Below are 18,887 nucleotides of genomic sequence, written 5' to 3'. Positions count from 1 at the left end.
ATAGAATCCAAGTCAACCATTTCCCATCTGGGTGGTTTTGGGTGAGTTCCTCAAACCTTCCAAGGCTGTTTTCTCATCTGTGATAGAGATAATAGCGCCTACCTCATCAAGTTCGTTAGAATTCAATAAGATAACGTGTATAAAGGACCAGGCACAGTGCCAAACACCTGACAGATACTCAGTAAATTAAAAGGTTTTTGCAATGCCTCCCTTTTCCTGAGCAACTTCAATACAGCTTTCTCTTTCCCCTGAGACGAGGAATAGTAGCTTTCTATTCTACTTTGATTCTAGTTGAAGTAGGAATAACAGAGTGAATTCATTTTCCTTAAAATTGACAAGGAAAAAATTTTACACACTATAAACTGCATCTTTTCCAATTCAGTGAGTTTGGAACCTACAGAACATTTCCATCAGCCCCAAAGATCCCTCTGATACCTTTTCAGTCTGTCCCTTCTCCTCTGCCCTTAGCCCCAGGCAACTACTCATCTGTGGTCACTATAAATTAATTTGCATTTCATATGAATAGTATCCTACAGTATGTATATTTCTATATTTTTTTCACTCAACACACTGATTTTTATTTGTATTTTATTGTGTGTTTTTTGTTTTGTTTTTTTTAAATATAGTTTATTGATTTTGTACAGAGAGGAAGGGAGAGAGATAGAAAGCCAGAAACATCGATGAGAGAGAGTCATCGATCAGCTGCCGCTTGCACACCCCCTACCGGGGATATGCCTGCAACCAAGGTACATGCCCTTGATGGGAATCGAACCCGGGTCCCTTCAGTCTCCAAGCCGACGCTCTATCCATTGAGCCAAACCGGTTTCGGCTGAAATTTCTTTTGAGAGCCAAATTATTTAAACTTAAATTTCTTCTAATGTAACTTCTTCAAAACAGACTCCATATAAACAGTGTCCAGCTGTAACCTGTGAAGAGGATATATTATAAAAACATGAGATGCTCCTGCCATTCTGAGAGCATTCATGTATCAAACCCAACCTGCCTTAGGGTATGCACCACAGGGGTGTTGAGAACCAGAGCAGGATTTGCACATCGGCCCGCTTGCTTAGGTCTGTATCTCAGAAGCTATAAATACAACTCTTTCGGTGCTCTCTTGACGAGGAGCCTAATTCTGAATTCTTTCCCATTTTACAGCTGGTCCATCAGGAATACGAAGTTAAGTGCCTTTCCATATAGACAGTTAATCCTTAGAGCACCCGGCTGAATGGCTGAGTTCCACTGTGTTTGGTTTGAGTTTTTATTTTTGGAACACAAATAGTGAGTCAGCCTCCCTTCTCTCCCTCTCTCTTCCTCACTACCCCTTCTGGGGTTCTCTTCGACTGTGGTCACACTAGTTAAATAGTCTTTTCCCTAAAACGCCCTTTGAACCATGACAGAACAAGGGGAGAGAAGTCCTCTGCCCTCTGCTCCTCAGTGTGCCTCCCTTACTTTAAAAGAAAGATCTATTTAAGGCCATTCCCTTTTGCTGTCTTCGAAGAGCCAGGACTATTTTATTTCTTTAAAAAAAAAAAAAAAAAAAAAAGGCGGGAGGGAATGTGAAGATAGCAGCTATACCTCTCTGTTCTTGCTTTTCAACAGTGTAGCTTTGGTAAATTCACTCCCTTTCTTCCTTTCTTTTTGAGAGGCAGTGTGGTGTAGGGGGGGAAGCATAAGGCTTTGGAATTAGAAATTTGTAGGTTTAAATCCCAAATCCAATATTTACATAACCAGCAAATCATTCACTCTCCATGAGGTTCAACTTCCTTTTCCTTTTTGTAAAATGGGAATGACATGTACCTAAGGGTTTGTCATAGAATGTCTATACCATTCAGGGCCTGGCATATATGTGTGCTTTTGTTATCTCTTCCTGTTATCTTTTATTCTCTTTCTGAGGAGCTAGGACATGGGATACTCATAAAAAAGTCTGAAGAGGGGGAGTTTGAATTTTATTAAAGGTGTTGTTTTTCAGTTCAGAGCCCTATTTAAGGTACCCTTGAAAAAGAGAAATGCTGCGTTCTCTTTGGCTGAGCTGGGCAGTCCAACTCAGAGTCCTGCCATGGAGGGTGAACATCGGAGTCATTCTGCCTGTTGTTTTCCTTGCTGCTGCCAAGTAGATTATCTTGGGTCTCTGGAAGCAAACTCTACTGTGATGTGAGTTTGTTAGTGAGAAGCGTATCTTATAGGCAGAAGTGTGAGTTGGGAAAAGGTTGAAGGAAAAAAAGACAACCTATCTGTCTAATATGGAGAAGGCCAAGTATAGGTTGATGGGAAGGAGAGGGAAACCCAGTTTTCACATTTAAGAGGGCTGTACCTCCATCTTCTGAAGTACAGCCCTGAAAAACGGCCATCTCTGTCTGGATGGGATGAGGCCACATCAGTGTCTCTGAGTACCTTCTGGTTGCCATGCCTCACAGCTGGCCTCAGTGTCCTCTTTGCACAAGAGCCTCCGTTGCATTTCAGTTGGGGAGGAGGCTGCCCTCTGCTCCCCTTTGGCCACTAAGGATTCTGTGGTCTCCCCAGTCAGCCGTGTTCAAACCTGATTACCCTTTGAGATACAGTTCAGGGCTTAGCTCTTCCAAGACGCCTCCCTTGACTACTCTGCCCGGTTTGATGGTTCCCTGGCCACCCTAACTCATTCAAGGAGCCTTGAGAATCTAAATCTGTGAATATTTAATGAGTACAAACTGTGTGTTGGAGAAAGGGGATTGATTAGAGAGAGACAGATGAGAGGTGGGACTGGTGCCTAGCACTTACACTTGACTATTCCTTGCTCCACTTTTCTCTCCTCAGCCAGGTTCCCAGACGTCCTCTGGCAGTCTAGTGATTCCTCACTCTAACCTGAACCTCTGCTCGTACATAAATATAGTTCAAATTTTATTTCGGTTTCCCAGGCTTCATACTGTCCCTACAGTTTTGGATGCAGTTTATTTTGCTTAACATTACACATTTAGAAATGCTTATTATACACTTTGAGGTTAATTTAATGTCTGCAAATATGACTCACTCATTGAAACACTTTATACCACCAGAACATTGGAGCCTTCATTTTGCTAGGTAAGGAAACGGGCTTCCATGAATCATTAAAACCCCTGTGTCAGGCTGGTTTTATGCAGGTTACCACTTAGGCCTAAAATTCTGTTTTCCCCTCTCCAACTGCATACAGGATATTTTGACTCGCCAACAAATAAGATAATATAGTCTCGTCTATCTTAAGGTATGTGTTGTATGGCTGAAGAACATTTACATTCAGATCTGTAAAATAAGTAAGTCTTAAGTTTTACCTATGGATTGATTCTAAGGATAAATAATCATTGTTCTTTATTGTGTAAATATGCATAGCATGGTTGGTGAAGAAAATAAAGATCTATGATACTAAGCCTGTGACATTTAAAGGAGAATATTTTAAACATCAGGATCAAATAGGAAATTGTTTCTATATTCTATCATTTGCCACATTTTCATTGCTTCATATTTATTATACCTTGTCTTTGCTTTTTGTTTCCCTTGGAGTTTGTAATTGCATCTGCTTTTACCTTATGACTGACTTCATTTAGCTTCTTAGTCATAATGTTCATTGTAGGGAAATGACTTTCATCATGACACATTCTTAAGTCCAAAGAGTTCCTGTTCTCATTTATAGTCCTGCTACCCTTTCATTGAAATCCTGAGTTAAACTTCCTTTCTTGTACCCCATGTTGTCCTCTTTCTTAAAATGCTTTTTTAATTTTGCCTTAAAGAATATGTGGTAACCTTTTAAAAAAAAAAAGAACACATAGAAGTGAAACCAAGTCCTTGCGTCTCTCAAAGGTGTGTTTAGCCCAGCTGTTTCTTTAGACAGTCTTTCAATTAATCACCTTGATTTCTGCTCCTCTTCCTGACCTTGCTCTACTTATCCTCTAATTCTGTGCTGTCAATCACAGTAGCCACTAGCCACATGTGAGCTGTCAAGCGCATGAAATCTGTCTCATCTGAATTTCGAGGTGCAGTAAATGTGAAATACACACCAGATTTTCAAAGAGAAAGACAGTATTTTTATATTGGTTTTATGTTGAAATGATATTTTGGATATATTATTAAAATTAATTTCACCTGTTTCCTTTTACTTTTTAAATTTAAAGAGAGAATTTTAAATTATATATGTGACTCACATTTCTATTGGACAGTCTTTTCTCGTCCCCAACATGGCCCTTCACCAGCCTTCTCAAGGAGCAGCTTTAGCTCCTGCCTGCAGCCGGTCCCAGGCTCTTTCACCTGTCTCCCTTCATTTGGCTTGTCTGAAGATGAATCTATGTTGTAGTATAACTACAATATAGTACATTGACCAGTATAATCTCATCTACTTTCTATCTTTTGAAAAGTGTTTAAATTTCTATCTGTTCCTTTTTTCCCTTTTCCCCCCTCTCCCCACCCTAAGCACTCTGTCCTACTTTGTCACATCTTTGGGATTTAGGAGAGAGGAGAAATAATGGCATTTTTATTCTGTCAATTGGGAAACAGAAGAATTGACTGATTGTTATCACTATTTTGAATAATAGTACAATGGTCATCTTTATGTATAATAAAGATGTATAGAGATGTCTATATCTCTAGATGTTTTCTTAAGATGGATTTCTGGTTCAGATTATATGACTTTCTTTTATGGCTCTTGATATACATATTGACAAATGTATTTCAAAAAAAAAGATGCCAATTTATGTTCTCTGTGGGTGGTTTGATAAAAGATGGGAGCAGTTACCCGAAAGGAGCCAGATTCAGTCTGAATCCTCTTGTGTGGGTCTTTTATCTCCGCTTCTGTGGGAAGCATGTCCTCTTTTCTGAATCACTTAACTTGTATGCACCTTCATTCTTAGTTGTAAAGTAGTGATAATCATGTCCTAAAGTAATGTGCATAATAGCATGCTGAAGGCAATATTTCCATTAATTCACTTTGGCAAGTGTTTGAGAGCCTCCTACTTACACTGAATACATGTGCTACAGAAGGAACTATGAGGCGTGTCCAAATGATATAGACCCTGGCCTCAAAACAGATTTCTAATGAAGAGACTAGAGTGGGAAATAAGACGCACACTCATAAGAAACTGTCTCTTTGTGACTTGTAATGAAGTAGAAGCTCGACATTAAAGGAGTTTACATGGAAAAGATTTTGCATTCCACTTAAAAGGTGGCATTTAAGGTAGGCCTTGAAGGAGGAATATAACTTCAACATAGTAGGGAAGCAGGTTGGAGGGTGTATGAGGTGTGAGGATGACCTTGAGCAAAGGCACAGGAGAGAGTTCTAGATAGAAAGTTGATAATTTTCACTAAGGTATCGGCAAAAAGTAAAGAAAACAAACATTTTTGTTTCTTGTGCCACCGAATAAGGTACTTTCTGTATTTATTTCTTCTGTGCTTCAAAAGGGAAGGCGGGGAGAAATCATTTCACTCAGTTTGGGCTCTAGCCAGAACTGAGTAGGCGAAGCTTGTCCATAGGGACAAGAACATAATATATTTACACTGGCCCTTCTCTCCCACAGAGGTCGGAAATTCTGAGACATTTTTTAAACAGTTCTGAGCCTGTGACACATTACCCTTATCCCACCAAATGATAACTTGCATCAGAAATATTGAGATGTGGCCAGAGAAAGGAGATTCCCAAAGAGAAGAATAACTTAGACAAAGGATAGGCTGCCAATAGAGAGAGGAAAGGGAGGGGCTTAGACCTCTGGTGTCATCATGAAAAGGTGAGGAATTTTGTGAAACAAGATAAGGATTCTGCTTTTGATCCATCTTTCTGGCCTTTCCTTCTGGGAGTTCACTGCTCTCTGTTCTCTGACAATCTAGAACCATTCTGGTCACCCACCTCCCTCCCTCCCAATTACAACGCCCAAGATTTTTTTCATCCTCAGCAACATTCAGGATTCTCTTTTTTGTTGCCTATAAAATGGAGCCAAGCCGAAACCGGTTTGGCTCAGTGGTAGAGCGTCGGTCTGCGGACTGAAGGGTCCCAGGTTCGATTCCGGTCAGGGGCATGTACGTTGGTTGCGGGCACATCCCCGGTCGGGGGTGTGCAAGAGGCAGCTGGTCGATGTTTCTCTCTCATTGACATTTCTAGCTCTCTCTCTCTCCTTCCCTCTCTGTAAAAAAATCAATAAAACATTTTTTTTTTTAAATGGAGCCAAATTCCTATGCTTGGCGTTCAGGGTACTCTCAGTCACTCTGGCCACTGTGGCTTATATATGTAACACCTCACTTTACATTGTACCGCAGTCCCTAACCTTGATTCTGTGGCTTAACATCTCTCATACACTTCTTCCAACACCAGCATCTTGTTCATCTGTTTTATTTACTCAAACACTTACTGAATGCCTGTTATATGTCACTTCTTCGATGAACTTTTATTAAGCAACTGCTATGTTCTAGGCCTTATTTTAGAGCTTGTGAATAGAGTCATAGGAAAGGGGATAATGTTGGTGAACGAAAATTCTTTCCAAAAATCGGGATTGTTTTAAAATGCCGCAGGACTCGGGACAAATTGTTAAAAATCAGGACTGTCCCACCAAAAATGGGACGTCTGGTCACCCTACCTAAGTAGCAGGGGGAATGGCACAGGAAAGTATAGAAATCTGAACAAAATAGCACTATATTAGGAAGCAGGAACATCAAGGTCAGTGAGAGACAGTATGCAAATGGCCTAAGTAAGGGTGTTTTGCTATTCAATGCAAGATGATTGATTCTTAGCCTACCTCATTCCAGTAGGCCAAATCTGAAGGTTGACTCTAGTTCCTAGTATTAATATAAAAAGGGGCCACTCGCTCCTCTGTATTCAGTGAGAACCAGGTAGCCAATCTTCTAGATAGTTCTATACTTTTAAAATTCCATGCTATTTTTTTTTTTTTTAATCAGAATTGGGCATTCAGTCTATAGATTTTTCTAGGAAGACCTAGCTTGGTCAGCAGAATAGAACGTATCCAGAATGACATCAGTCTGGCAAGCTTTAAAGGAAACAACCCAAGATAGCTAACACAACTCCTGTTCTTTTATTTACCATTTCACACCTGGAGCAGTCAGGAAGTTACATTTAAAAACAATTCTCACTTTAAAAAAAAAAAAAAAAGCACTGATTCACTGTGAAACCGGAAAGATTCATTCATGGGAGCTGATTGTTCATATTTGTAGAATTTAGAATTTTTAAATGGAAGGGGCATTAAAGTTGAATAGGGTCTTCAAAAAGAAACAAAAGGCTCTTGCTTTCTGCATGAACGGAGTTCATTCACAAGACAGTGTTTCTTGATCTACGAGGAATGATTTCAGACAATTAGCTAATTGGTTGAGGGAGGTGACCTACCAGCTCTGCAGAGAGGATGTGTGCTCTTAGGGATCCACATAAAGAATATATCTTAAGCTTTCCCTGACAGCCAAAAGGAGCCCCATTAATCCTCCTATGTAATGGCCAGTCATAACCACAGAGAAGGAGTATATTTCACTGGAGAGAAAAGCTATGCAAACCCCAGCAGCTGCCAACAGCCGGTCACTGTCACCATTAGCTCAGTGTTGTTTTAGGCTTTGAAATATTTCTGAATGATCTTCCAATTTGCTCTATTTTAAGGGGATAAGTGACCCTCCAGAAACAGTGTACCGCTTATTTTTAAGTGTTATCAGTGCTTAGTTCATTGAAATTATACTTGTCTGTTGTATAGAAAACAAGAGCATAACTCATTCAAAGCAACATCTTGAAAGTTCAAATGTGGGTGTACACAAAAACGGGTGGGGGTGTTTCTGTAGTCAAATGTTATTTTTTTCCTCTGGATTTCAAATGTGAAAGAAATTTAAAATGAAAGAAAAGGGTCATAGACTTGTCAAGAAGTGAATCAGGAAAAGATAACTGATATATCGATATGTTGAATCTCTTTGCCCCTAGACTGAGAGCCTGTGAAATTGGTGTCATTGTTTTATGGGACATATTATTAAGATGTACTCAAACTATAAAGTTTTATGATGAAAATGGCTGTGGTCATCATCGGATGTCTAGTCCCTGCAGCCAGAACAACCACAGGGCTGATGGAGAGACAAGTTTTCGTAGCACTGAGTGATTAAGAAGGCATTGGACGTGGCTTGAATTGTTTCTGTTATCTACCTGCTATATAACTCTGGCTAAGCACATGCTAAGTATCTATATCAGGAATATTTTCATTTATTAAGCTAACTGACACTGGTTTAAATACATTACATTACAAGAAGTCTACGATAAGCACTTGCTGCCTTTGGTTTAGAGACTCAGTGTTACAATCAAGGATGCTTAATCTTTATGTCTTCCCATTCAGGCATCCATCACATATTAGCTTTCAACCTCACAGTAAAAGAAAATCAGATGCTTTCCCAAGAATCCCCAGCAGATTTCTGGTTATGTCTTATTGTCCAGAACTGTGACACACAGTTGGGTACTTCTAGTTTGAAGGAAGGCTAGGAAAGTAAATGCTATCGTTTTCTAGACTCTACAATAGGGGTGTCGAACTCAATCAGAGAAGGGGCCAAAATCTAAAATCCAGCCTAAATTGCGGGCCGAATGGTTTACTGAACAGTCATAAACTGTCATTGTGATGGAAACGCAGCGGAGTGCAGTGATGACAGCGCGGTGCGGGCCACATTGCAAGGCCTGGCGGGACGGATTTGGCCCGCGGGCCTTGTGTTTGACACATGTGCTCTACAATGAGGCAGATTGGCACAACGTTCAGTTAATGATGATGAGGGTGACAAAGCACTTTGAGCTTTCCTGAAAATTCAAGTGATATGATAGCTAACATTTTATACTGTATGAGGTACTTTTACTTACATACAAAAGGAGATTGTTGTTGATGGTTGTTGTTGCATGTTTAGAAGTTCTCTGATGATTGATCCAACAAAGAAAGGCCAACCAGGAAGGAGAGCATAGCTTAAGCCTTCTCATTGACCTGGCCCAACTCAGGTCTATTGCTTACAAAATCTTCCTAGACCACCCAGAACCAAAGCTCACTGCTCTAAACTAATATCACTTATGACTTACAATATTTACTTGCTACTTTATGTTTTAAAAATACTCATGGATTCTTAGCTAAGTTTGGAGCTCCTTAATCTCAGGGTCTCCATAGAAATGCCCTCTGGAATGTAGAGAACTCAGTGTTACTCATTTATTGACAGAACATTTTCTGTTTCTCATCATTAGCTGAATTTGAGGTAGTTTAGGGATGGGGAGTGATTATAATGATGCTTTTTTTATAAGGAAAGAATTTTGTTTTCTTTTGCTTAAAGCTTCCCCCCCCCCCCCCCAACTTTCCCCTTATGGCTCTTTTCCTCCTAAGAGAGCAGGATGTCAAGGAGTGAAGTATATCATTCCTTTTTTATTACTCCCCAGCCTCTTTTTAAACAAGCTTAACTCGGACTTAGCTACGAGGAATTTTGCCGTCATTTCTAGTAGAGCAAAAATTCCTGCCCCCTCACTGACATCTATTAATACTTCAGTGAAAAGGAAACCCTTGCATTGTAGCATCTTTGGTGCCTTTTGGACACTCCGCCATTCTCATATCTTTTTGGAAGATTGACTTAAGAGGCCAATAGTATTGAGTAAGGACATCAACCCCATTGATATTTACAATGAGGTATAAACAAGTATCTGATATTTTGCTGAGACCAAATGCTAGGAATATTGTAGGGATTTTGGAACTTGAATATATTACGTAGTAGATGACCATTTACCAAGGAGTCTTTAGTAGCAAAGCAAGTTGGAGAATCCTATTTCTCAGTCCAAGGTTCTTTCAACATCATTCTCTGCTAGAGTCCTCAGAAGTCCATTGCAGAATGTACATGTCAGAGAAAACAGCCAGATTTCTGAGCGGTTGAATCCAGTAGGTCTCTTCTCTTTACCATGTCTCTGCGACTTTAGAAATAGAGATGAGAGTAATTTTGCGAACATATTTTAGTATAATTTATATCCCTTTTAAAATGACTAACCCAGTTTGTTTGTTTTTTTGTTTCTAACTGCACAAGACCCAAGAATTTCCTAACATCATGTTTCTCATGCCCTTTGGCCACTTAATTTTCCTACACTTTTAATTCTAGTTTTCACTGTTTGATGATGGCTGTTGTTTAGATACAGCAAATATGGTACCTGTATTTCCTAGTTCTAAAATAGACTTTATGTGTAAACATTCATAGACAAAACAAAACACAAAATCTTAATTCTTAACTATTTACATTATAAAGCAGTCCACCATGGCTTGGGAGATCTGGAGGCCAGTTAATTACCTCCCATCCCCCTTCCTTCTGATCTGAAGAGTAGGAAGAAGAGCCAAACGGAGATGAAGGTATCAGTGCTACTCATGGCTGCCCAGCGGTTCCTAAAGAACAGTCCGGAGATGTCAGTCTAGGAGTGCTCCATGCACTGAAAGGAAGCTAAGGATGAAATCCTGAGAATTGTAGCTTTTAAAAGGATCCTCATGAAGACTGACAAGGAGCACAGAGTTGCAGGAAGTTAGGGTGTCAGAAAATCCAAAGGTATTTGGGAGCAGCATTTAGAAAAAGAAGGAGTGTCCGCCTGCCTCAAATGCTGCCAAGAAATCAGTGAAAGTGTGAGCAGCAATCACAAACACATCAATGGGATTTTACAACAAAAGAAGTCTTAAAAAACATTCACAAAACTTGCTGTTCTCCCATCCCAGACTGCCTAGAGTCTAATCACATAGGACCATCTATATTTTTGTTGTCCCAGTGTACCTTCACATCCGGCTCCCATTGCGTATAAAAATATTACATGGAAAGATCTTTGGCCTCAAATTGTTCATTCTAAACCTTGAGGAATGACTTATGACCTGTGTCTGTGTGTGTGAAAGATGATTGGTGATAAATTTTCCTTTGTAATCAGGGTCCAACATTTCTGAGTGTGAGGACTATAAACTGGACTAGGAGGAGGTACTGATGGGGCGGCAGGGGGATGAGCCCCTCAGAAGGCCCCTGGGTCCCAGGCTGCCCAGCACTGCCTCCTCCTGTAATTTGTAGGATAGGTCTCTGCTGTGTGAGGGCTCCTGATCCATTGTTCTGAGCCAGAGGAGGAGGAACGCTGATATTGGGCCTCATTAAATGTTGGCAAAATTGGGCTTCTGGAAGTATAAGAAAAGGGAAAGGAGAAGGCTCTGAAAACATACTCCCATGTTCTACAAATTTCTGCTTGGGGCCTAGGGTGTGAAGGGAACAGCGTGGGCCGGCATCTGCCCCTAAGCACCTACAGAAAGATTCCTTCCTAAAATCAAACAAATAACGCCGTCTAACAGATACGTTTTGGTGTCCTAGTGTTGCATTTTAATGTCCCTGATGTTCAAGCCATGCTTTGATTTGTCACTCCACATGCTTCCAAGTGCAAATAAATTTCCTGCATTTCATTGCCACCTCTATGCAGGTTTCCCAACCCTTTAAATATTCCTGACTATTAAATCGTGAGGTTTATTGCCTGATAATCAGAATTCACTTAAATAGGGGATATAACTTGTACCCCCTATCCACTTCTCCCATCGTTTGAAGCAAGCCGTGTGTATGACACGAGACTCCTACCTTCTGTGCCGTAATGACTTGCACAAACAGCCTGGAACACAGTGAGGACTTGATTGAGGTTAGATTGGAATTTAAATCACACCAGGTGCCTGATGAGCTAGCTCTTTCTGGGGGATAAAGCCAGTGCTGAGTTGAGCGCATTGGGCTGGTGGGTGGGGAGGGTTGGAAGCCCAGGGGCCTGGTTTCCTCAGACGGTTCTTGAAGCACCAGGGGCCTCCCCACGGGCTTCCAATCGCCTGGGTATTTTTAGTCCTCGCTTTTCATGTAAGTTTCCCGTTAACTGCTTGCAGGAAATCTTTTCTTGGACATAATCTGCCCATTTCCTGAAGTCTTCCTCTCAGCATTGTGTGTCCGTTAGGGGATGAATCAAGTCAGCAGATTTAGAGAGAGAGTGTGTTCTCTGCCCTGCGCGGCTGTCGCTTTGTGGATACCAGAAAGCTGCCTTTCTTGTCTGTTTCTCCGGGTGAAGGGAGGAGGGGCACGTCCTTGGTGTGTGTCAGTCGCTCAGGCAGCCTGGCACAAATGTCCTTTTGTGTGTGGAGGGGGGCATGTGTGTGTGTCTGTTGCCCTTCCCAGCGGACACTTCCATTTATGAGGGCCGGATGGTGCCCTCTGAGCTGTAAACAATGGTGTTTGGGAGATAAAGAGCCGCCTCAGTGAGGAAGCTGTGGTGGCAGCAACTGGGTCTCTTTCTCTGCCTCTGCTCCCATCCACCTCGTCTGTCCGCTGTGCCCGTGGGCTGGTGCGAGCCTGCTGGGACCTCCGTCGCCCCTTCCGAGGGCCGAGCAGCACGGGCACTGTGTCCTAACCTTGAAGACGTCAAATGTGGGGAGAGAGAGAGAGAGAGGCTTTCCATGATAAGGATAACAGTTTCTCACGTTTGCACAGTGTTCGTTTTTAAACGTATCTTTCGAAGAACTGAAATTCTGGCTTTGAATGTAGGGTTTGTATCAAAAGATAGGACTTTGAGCGCTGGCCCTGCTCTTTAGTAACTGGGAGACCTCGGGCAAGTCACGGAGCTAATGACAGTTTCTGCTTCGGAGCACGTTCCAAAGCTTAAATGAGGAAAAATATATAAAGTGCCTGCCACATAAGAAACAGTCAAATATTAACCCCAATAAAAGGAGAGACAAAAAGAAGGGGTATTAAGTGGGATATTTTAGGTGAGTATGCAATGCATGAAATGCTAAACGTTTTAGTTGCTGTTTGGTGTGAGATTGGAAACTAAGCATCTTCTCTCACCTCTAAAACTGTCCTCTCACCTGGACTCTCACCTTAACCACTCCTTCCTTATCTCAGCTTTCCATCACTGTCAGCTCTTCTCTCGAATGTCAGTGTGGTTCTGCTGAGAGCAAACTGCTGACTCTTGAGGCCCGCTCCTAGCCCAGTGCTTAGTGCAAAGTAGGGTTCAACAATTAAATGAAGAGGCACTCATTGTGAGAAACTCCAAAATGCGACCCCTTTCCCATCCACAGAGGCCTGTCCCTAGTCAGGCAAGCTTATTTCTTGATTTGTTGTTGTTAATCCTCACCAGAGGATATTGTTTCATTGATTTTTAGAGAGAGTAAAAGGAAGGGAGGGAGAGGGAGAGGGAGAGGGAGAGGGAGAAAGAGAGGGAAGAGGGAGAGGGAAAAAGAGAGGGAGAGGAAGAGAGAGAACATTGATGTGAGAGAGACATATTCCAGAAATCAAACCCATGACCCTTTAGTGCACTGGCTGGTGCTCTAACCACTTAGAAACACAGGCCAGGGCACTTATTTTTTTTATTTTTATACCCAGGTGTTAGAAATGGAAACCATGCCATAGGCTTTCAGCAGAAAGGAATTTAATATAAGGAATTAGATGCTTATCAAAAGCATCTAGGAAGAACTAAAGCTAGATGTTCACCAGTGACACTTCCTACGCCCTCAGAATACTGCTGCGATGATCCCGTCCACACCCCACTGCACTCTGTAGCTGTGATATCGTGATGGGGAGGTCAGACCTGAGAAGCTACTGCTGCCCCTGCCCGGTGGCACTCAGGAAGCTGGAAAAGGCCTCGGCAAGGAACATGTAAAATGTACCATGTACGTGGAATGAAACACCCAAGTCTTAAGTGGGCTTTCTCTGAGATACCTCTGTACCTCAAGCATCTGTAGGTATAAGTTAATTACCAGCATCTCACAAAGTTTCCTCATGCCCTTCCTAGGCAGTCCCACCCCACCCTCAGGAAGCAACCGCCATTCTGGCTCTTCCCCACCAAAGGTTATCCTGGTCTGTTTTAGAGTTTCATACAAATGAAATCTGGCTCTTTTGTGTAAGGTTTCTTTCATCCAGCGTCATACCTTTGAGACACACCCATGTTGTTGATTGTGTTTAGATCCCATTCCTTTTTACTGCTGAGCAGTATGACATTGCCTGAATGCACAGGTGGCTTATCCATTCTTCTATGAATGGATACCCGGATTGTTTCCAGTTTGGGACTGTTATGAACAAATCCACTTTGGACCTGTAATGTACTTTAAAAAAATAAAATAAAACTTGTGTTTCTTCACACAGCTTTAGATTTACAGAGGAAATGAAAAGCTAGTGCCGAGATTTCCCATATACCCAACATCCAGTTTCCCCTCTTATTAACATCTTACACTCAATATACAGTATTTTTTAAAGCTCCCTTTGGCCTAATGGATTGCTGTTGGGGAAGACTGCAAATACAGTGCTACCAGTAAATACCCATAACGGGAAATCATTTTTGTTGTCCCTTTGCGATTATTGACCAAGGATTTATTTTGTCAAATAAGTCGGAGTCGTGAATGCCTAAGTGTTGGCCTGTATCCATTTCTGGAAGTCTTACCTAAGGAAGGATTCGGGGTCAGGTCCTGGGTCTGTAGGTGAGGGTTGATAGGGCTTATGTCATCATTGTACTAGCAAATGATATCCCCACCATCCCCACTTCTGTCTTCTTCACTTCCTGTTTTTCCTGCCCCCCCCCCCCCCCCCAGCAAATCCTCAATAAGACTGTAAAACTTTCTCCTGAAGTGCGGCTTATGATTATAACAATAATTAATATTTATGTTGCACTTGCCAGTCTATAAAGCTCTCTAACATCCATTTCTTCTTAATTTCAGTCTAGTGAGGTGTCTGTATACTTACAAAGGAAATACTGAAGCTTGAAAAGATTAAGTTATTTCTCCAAAGTCACACTACTGGTGATGATGCATTTAGGATATACTAGTATGCCCACTCTCTCTTGTTTTTAAGTCCTGTTGTTTTCTTTATATCATATTCTTTTTACTCAAATTTTGGGCCTCAGGATTCTTTTTCAAGGCAAAGCTCAAACTATACTTTTTCCTTGTCTTTTCCTGGGGTCCTGTAGACTCTAGAAACATTCAGTTGCATGTTGTTTCCTGAACACTTCACAAAGATTGCTCTCTCCGTGCATTTTGATGATGATGATGATGTCTTCCCCTTTACATTCAGAATACTTTCTCTTTCTCCCATCTTTCATCTCTTGTTCCCAGAACTTGATTCTGGGAATATTTTTCATCCTTTAAGATTCATCTCATATATTATTACTTTCATATGAAGCATCCCTTGATCACTTACCTCCTCCATCATTCCCCTTCCCTCACCACCTCCCTTCCCCAGTGAGCCCCACAATGAGATACAAGGGTCCTTAGGTAAGTTTTTTACAGTCTATTAGGAGAACTAGACATGTTCAGAAGTGATGATAACATAACATGGAGATTAAAAATTGACCCAGATATAGATTTATTGAGTTTCCACTGTGTATCCAGCACAGATGCACAGTACATATTTGTAGAATTGTATTGAATAATAGACATGATATATCTGGGCTCAGCAGCAATGGTCTTTAGCATAGGCACAAATGAGGCTTACCTGCTGTGGTTAAAGAGAGAGAAGCAGTCTCTGTCCACATACATCTCTATCCAACTCTTCTTCATCTTCATCCCACTGGGTCAGAACTGTATATTCTTTGGATATGTTGAGGGTAGCAAACTGACAACTGAGTTCTCAGGTGATTTAAACATTTATAATATCATTTCATATATCCTGCAAAGATCACTGATATTTTAATCTGTCTGTATCTTTATCTATGACCGAGAATACAAAGATGAGCACATTGTTAGTGTCAAGAAGCTCATAGCAGGATGTAAGCACCTTCACAGACAAATAACAAGAAATACATAACTGGAATCTTTTTTGGAATAAGATAAGAGAGAAGTTAATTTAAAGTAACAATTTCTTTACCTATAGAAAAACCCTTCAAAATGCTTTCATGACCACCTGGCCGGAGTGACTCAGTTGGCCTCCCTCTCTCTTTTCCTCCCTCCCCTTTTCCTTCCTTTCCTCCCTCCCTACCACCCTCTTTCTTTCCATTCTTCTCTCTAAGCATGTTCTTGGGTGAGGATTGGGGGAAAAACATACTTTCATGACCATGATTTGTTATTTGCTCTACATATAACCTCTTTTTGAACCCACAGAGAAAAATAATTAGCACTAATTTGACTCAATAGAGCTTATTACTCATATCTTATTGACCTGTAGCCACTATATCTCATTTCATTTTATAAGAAAAACCAAATGCATACAAAAACAAAATCCCCTAACGTTTATCAGCATGAGCCCAAGTAATTTTCTCACTTGAATAGTGTTTGTGTTTGCTAAGCTCTCCCCTGGCACAACTTGTGATGATTTAAAATAAGACATTTATCTGAACATAACACCTGTTCTGACTATCTCACAAGGTTGGAAGCATCTGCTGTAAAAAAGTAATGAAGCAGTTTTTTAGATACTGATACGGAATAAGCTCCAAGGTATAATTTAAGGAAAAAAAAGTGAGCCTCAGTTACACTATCTGTAATGATACTAGATCATAGACTATCTGTATAAAAAAAAAGAGGAAAATAGTATATATATATTTACTTTTGTACACATAAAATATCTCTCAATTGAAACACAAGAAACTCATAGCAATCATTTTCTCTACACAGCAGAAAAGGATGGCTGGGATTAGGGCGGAAGGAGACTTCTTTTTTTTTAAATATATTTTTATTGATTTTCCACAGAGAGGAAGGAAGAGGGATAGAGAGTTAGAAACGTCAATGAGAGAGAAACATCGACCAGCTGCCTCCTGCACACCCCCTGCCAGGGATGTGCCCGCAACCAATGTACATGCCCTTGACCGGAATCGAACCTGGGACCTTTCAGTCTACAGACCGACGCTCTACCACTGAGCCAAACCAGTTTCGGCGGAAGGAGACTTTTCATTGTTTGCCATTTTATACATCTTAATTCTTAAGCCACATTACTTGTTCAAAAATACAGTGCTCAGAAAAAAAAAGGAACAAAAAAATTGTTTGGGGATAATTACCACTAAAGTTCATAGGAATCGGCTATTGTGAATTTTATTTCGTGGTATCATTCATTTCAAGCTTTCTGGTCAAATCACCTTGCAAGATAATCTCTGTATCTCTTGACTACTGACAGTGTGGTGGTTGTCAGGGTATTGCTAAGTCACCTAAGGTTCTTAGAAATCGCACTCTGTGGGTTGGGAGTAGTTTCTGTGGTCAGGAAGAAGGCACATATGAGCACAGATAGAATTCTTGGAAACCTCGCATCATATTTTCAGGGAGGAAAGAACCAGGTCAGTCCAGTGCCTGCTTCACTGTATGTCTGTGTGCGCTCTATGATCATTCCTGCCCAGTGATCATTGTCACTACTGCAATGTTTGTTGTTTGATATCCTATATAATAAAGAGGTAATATGTTAATTGACACTTACGCCCTCACAAGATGGCTGCCTCTGACTAGGCTGGCAGGGGAGTTAGTGAGGGATGACCAAATGACTGAAAAAGCAGGCTGTGTGGGGTGTCCAGGCCAGCAGGAGGGCCAGTTGGGGAGGGCAAACAGACAGGTGAGTGATTAGGAGCCAGTGGTTCAGGATTGTGAGAGGGATGTCTGACTGATCATGCCTAAACCGGCAGTCAGACATCCCCCAAGGGTTACCAGATTGGAGAGGGTGCAGGCTGGGCTGAGGGTGTGTGTGTGTGTGTGTGTGTGTCCCGTGCACAAATTTTGTGCACCAGGCCTCTAGTTATAAATAAATATGCTGGCTAAGAAGTCAAGAGGCTCTCAGTTCCCTGGTCTTGGTATTGTCTTGGGAGGGTCACTGGACGGGAAGTCAGATTATTTAACTTTTAGCCTCAGCTCCGCCACTGATTCACTATGTGGCTTCAGGCAAATCGCCTATTCTCTCTGGGTTTCTTTCTTCATCTCTAAAATCAGAGCATTAGACTGGGCCAGGAAAAGCAGGTACATGGCGTGACTGCAGCCATTCTCTCTCCCTTCCCAGGACAGACATCACTTCACATTTTTTAGTAGGTTTTTATGATAAATAATGATAAATGAGGCTTCAGAATCCTTCTAAGTGCAGTCTTCCAAGCAACTAGAACTGATAGGTGGGATTTGGGTGGCACTTGGGGATGAAATTAAAGTCACTCCCTTTCATAGCTCTAAGGTTCTCAAGCAGCAGTGTGCTGGTAAACGTTTAACAGGTTCTCAGAAGAAAAAAAGAGATGGGGGGAGAGGAAGAAGGAGGAGGAGAAGAAAGATGATGCCCTGATTTGCAGCCTTTGCCAGTTTCCATGACGTAAATTCTGCAATCATAGGTGATTTCAAACCACTAGGATGAGGTCATCTGGATTGCAAAATTCCTGAAAATGTAATAATCTTCTTTTATGAGCTGATAGAAACTGATTCCAATGAATCACTGTGAAATTGATGAGTTAACTGGCCACAGCCATAAATGAAAGTGACCACCCTTCCAGGGAAGTTTATCAAGAGGCATAATTCTTAGGAAATACCTGAGCATCATAAGACTTTGTCACTCGTATTCCACTTCCCTGAGTCTCAGCTACACTATCTGTAAACTGGGACTAAGGATTCCTACCTCATAGAATTATAGTCAGTAAAAAGAGACTACAGTTAAATCATGTAGGGCAGTGCCTACCACATCACCCGACCTCTGGAATGTGCCCCTCCCTTCGCCTCACAAAGGCTAGTCATTGCTTTCCCTCCAGTCCTCTGTTTTTCTAACCATTGTACATTCCCTTTCCTCTGTCTCTCCTTTGCTCTACTATACTTGTCTGAATGGGATATAAACATTTATTCCTACCCATTCCTAATGTTTTATCTGTATATTTATCATCTGTCCAATTCTCTGGTGGTGGTCTGTGCTGTCAGAGATTAGAGGCACACCTATGGATAGAGATCACCCTTCGGTCATTGATATTTCTCCCTCTCTCTCTTTCCCTTCCTCCCTCTCCCTTC

At 41.3% G+C, this 18,887-nt stretch overlaps 1 protein-coding gene and 1 long non-coding RNA gene across 3 annotated transcripts in view; both read left to right on the top strand.

The window, feature by feature from the left end:
• Window positions 1–18,887, top strand: part of GAB2 (GRB2 associated binding protein 2) — a 140,712-nt gene that overhangs the window by 60,211 nt on the left and 61,614 nt on the right. The window lies entirely within an intron of this gene.
• On the top strand, window positions 903–10,771 carry LOC118713603. The gene is made up of 4 exons (XR_004986327.2): window positions 903–1,070; window positions 1,156–1,278; window positions 5,514–5,720; window positions 10,289–10,771. It is a non-coding gene; the product is annotated as an uncharacterized LOC118713603 (long non-coding RNA).

This window comes from Pipistrellus kuhlii, unplaced genomic scaffold (assembly GCF_014108245.1).
Source record: "Pipistrellus kuhlii isolate mPipKuh1 unplaced genomic scaffold, mPipKuh1.p scaffold_m20_p_9, whole genome shotgun sequence".
In the NCBI taxonomy this organism is placed as follows: domain Eukaryota; kingdom Metazoa; phylum Chordata; class Mammalia; order Chiroptera; family Vespertilionidae; genus Pipistrellus; species Pipistrellus kuhlii.
This window is presented reverse-complemented; position numbering and strand designations above follow the sequence as displayed.